Source organism: Monodon monoceros, unplaced genomic scaffold (genome assembly GCF_005190385.1).
Source record: "Monodon monoceros isolate NGI ecotype Baffin Bay Population unplaced genomic scaffold, NGI_Narwhal_1 Super_Scaffold_6, whole genome shotgun sequence".
In the NCBI taxonomy this organism is placed as follows: Eukaryota; Metazoa; Chordata; class Mammalia; order Artiodactyla; family Monodontidae; genus Monodon; species Monodon monoceros.
Window position 1 is genome coordinate 21,530,212 of NW_021703783.1, and position 3,562 is coordinate 21,533,773.

Genomic DNA, 3,562 nt, shown 5'->3' on the forward strand with positions numbered 1-3,562 from the left:
ATTTTTGGAACCCGTAAGATGCTATGTTAAGTGTGGGAAAACTCCTCAATGCTACAGCAGACATGACAGCCTCAGTTCAGAATCTAGTGCCTCCACTTCCTAATTCTGCGACTTTGGGCACACTGTTCAACCTCTCTGTGCTTCACTTTCTTCATGGACTTGTTTTTCTCTGTCCTTGTGCCCTGTACTGAGCTCCATGGTGACTGGTACGTCAAGCCTGTATCACCCAGATGCCCCTGACCTCAGGCTTCTAGTTGTTTCAGCCAATAGGAAATCAGAAGGAGGAAGAGCCCTAGTTTCCCCAACACCTCACCAACCCCCAAGACGTTCACTTCCCCTGCTTCTCCCAACCCCACACCACTGGGGCTCTGGCCTCATCCCTCCATGACTGCCATCGGCCCCTTAGAGCAGCTCTTCCTCGAATGGCTCTTCATCAGGCTCTAACTACACCATTTTCTCACCTGCCATTTTGGTCTAGGAGTAAGAACAGCTTCCTGCTATGGCTAGTCTCCTGTGAGCCTCCATATTCCTGATTGATTCCCTTAAATCTCCCTACACATCTGCAAATAGTACCTTCTTTGAATTCTCTTCAGAATTCCATCTCTGCGTACCTCCTATTTCTTGCTGCAGGCTTGACTAACATACCTCATAGGACTGTTGTAAGGATTTAATAAATTAATACGTATAAAGTACTGAGAACAGTACAGGGCACAGATTAAATACTATATGATTAGCTGTTGTTATCACTAAGGCTGCCCTCTCTTCCTTTCCTATCAGTCCTGGACGACACAGAACTCTGGTTGCCAAAATAAACAGGGGTCCTACCTCTAGAAAGCCGTGGGTGTCTGGAGGGCCTCCTGCTAACCTCCCTCCATGAGGACATTAGCACAGGCTTGGATGGTGAAGCTAGCGGGAAACCGACTCAGATACAGATGGGAAATCAACAAGCTGGGGCAGGTGGGAGTGGGAGGGGAGTCAGGGAGTCTCAACAAGTAAACGGGCAGAGGCTGAAGAGCTCAGTCCTTCTGGCAAGATTTGGGCTCCAGGAATGGAAAATTCGAGGAGTCTTTGGTTGACAGGATACTTAGAGGGTATGGCAGAGTGCAGAGGAGTATAAAATGCCCGAGACAAACTTCCTCTACTTCACAACTTGGCCAAGGCCCAGCCTGGCTGTTTTCCAAGTTTTTGAAGACCAGGTGGATTTAAGTGTTGAGGATGAATAAGATCTTATCTAAAAGAGTGCCAGCTGGCAGAGTTCACGTTCACATATTTATCCTGGTGAAATCTTGTTGGGGCAGGAACAAAGATCATTCTTTATTAACAGGACTGAGGATGTAAATAGAGGATTAAGAGGCTGTATACAGCAGTGGTTGAAAATCAGCTCTACCAACTTTTTAACTGGGCAGCACCGGGCAAGTCACTCAGGCTCTCAAAGTCTCAAAATTTTAGTCTGTAAAAATGTTAATGACAGATTCTACCTGAAAGTGCTTATGAGAACTAAATAAAGAAATTCAGGTGCAGTGCTTCACACGGCTCCTGAGACGTAGTAAGTGCTCCGAGATGTTTGCTTTCGTAATTCTCAACATTATCATGATCTCCATCACGGTTCTTAACAGTCATCTGGTAAAAATCTTGCAGGCACAAATTAATGAAAGGGTAACAAGCCTTGTGAGGATATTATAAAGGAAATGGAAGTTACACTGTATGATGGTATTAAGTCAACCAACTTATTTTTTCTCCTTTTGTCATAATAGCAGATGCACAAAATCCAGACATGGGAAAATTGCAATCATTAGCCAAACCTCAGGATGCACCTGCTCTTTAGCATAGTGATTTAAAAGTCAAGTTCTAGGGACTTCCCTGGTGGTGCAGTGGTTAAGAATCCGCCTGCCAGTGCAGGGGACACGGGTTTGATCCCTGGTCCGGGAAGATCCTTCATGACGCAGAGCAACTAGGTCCGTGCACCGCAACTACTGAGCCTGTGCTCTAGAGCCCACGAGCCACAACTACTGAGCCCATGCGCCACAACTACTGAAGCCTGCCAGCCCTAGAGCCTGCGTGCCACAATTACTGAGCCCGCATGCTGCAGCTACTGAAGCCCGCCCGCCTAGAACCCGTGCTCCGCAACAAGAGAAGCCACCACAATGAGAAGCCTGCGCACCGCAACAAAGAGAAGACCCCGCTCACTGCAACTAGAGAAAGCCTGCGTGCATCAACGAAGACCCAACGCAGACAAAAAATTAATTAATTAATTAATTAAATTTAATTTAAAAAAATAAAATAAAAGTCAAGTTCTAGCCTTTCTGCCCGTGGACGCCACCAAGTAAGCATCGTTAAAGTCTCCCCCCACCCCGCCACGACTGAGGTCATGTCTAAGTCAAAGTCTCCCAAAGAGCCTGAACAGCTGTGGAAGCTCTTCATCGGAGGTTTGAGCTTTGAAAGAGAGCCTGGGGAGCCATTGTGAGCAGCGGGGAGCGCTCACAGACTGTGTGGTAACGAGGGATCCAAACACCAGGCGCTCCAGAGGCTTCCGGTTTGTCACGTATGCCACTGTGGAGGAGGTGGATGCGGCCATGAATGCAAGGCCACACGAGGCGGATGGAAGAGTGGTGGAACCAAAGAGGGCCGTCTCGAGAGAAGATTCTCAGAGACCTGGTGCCCACTTCACTGTGAAAAAGATTTTTGTTGGTGGCATTAAAGAAGACACTGAAGAACATCACCTAAGAGATTGTTTTGAACAGTATGGGAAAATTGAAGTGATTGAAATCGTGACTGACTGAGGCAGTGGCAAAAAGAGAGGCTTTGCTTTCGTAACCTTTGATGACCATGACTCCACAGACAAGACTGCCATTCAGAAATACCACACTGTGAATGGCCTCAACTGTGAAGTAAGGAAAGCCCTATCTAAGCAAGAGATGGCTAGTGCCTCATCCAGCCAAAGAGGTCGAAGTGGTTCTGGAAACTTTGGTGGTGGTCGCGGAGGTGGGTTTGGTGGGAATGACTCCTTTGGTCGTGGAGGAAACTTCAGTGGTCGAGATGCCTTTGGTGGCAGCCACGGTGGTGGGGGATATGGTGGCAGCGGGATGGCTATAATGGATTTGGTAACGATGGAAGCAATTTTGGAGGTGGCAGAAGCTGCATTGATTTTGCCAATTACAACAATCAATCTTCAAATTTTGGACCCATGAATGGAGGAAACTTTGGAGGCAGAAGATCTGGCCCCTATGGTGGCGGAGGCCAACACTTTGCCAAACCACGAAACCAAGGCGGCTATGGCTGTTCCAGCAGCAGCAACAATAGCTATGGCAGTGGCAGAAGGTTTTAATTACTGCCAGGAAACAAAGCTTAGCAGGAGAAGAGAGCCAGAGAAGTGACAGGGAAGCTACAGGTTATAACAGATTTGTGAGCTCAGCCAAGGACAGTGGTGGCAGGGCCTAGCTGCTACAGAGAAGACATGGTTTAGACAACACTCATGTGTATGGGCAATAAAAACCTCAAGGACTGTATTATTGTATAACACGTTATTTCAGTTTCTGTTCTGTGGAAAGTGTAAAGCATTCCA

At 47.3% G+C, this 3,562-nt stretch overlaps 1 pseudogene; it reads left to right on the forward strand.

Moving 5' to 3' along the window:
• Positions 1–2,368: 2,368 nt before the first annotated feature.
• LOC114886066 lies at positions 2,369–3,325 on the forward strand (annotated as a pseudogene).
• Positions 3,326–3,562: the final 237 nt, after the last annotated feature.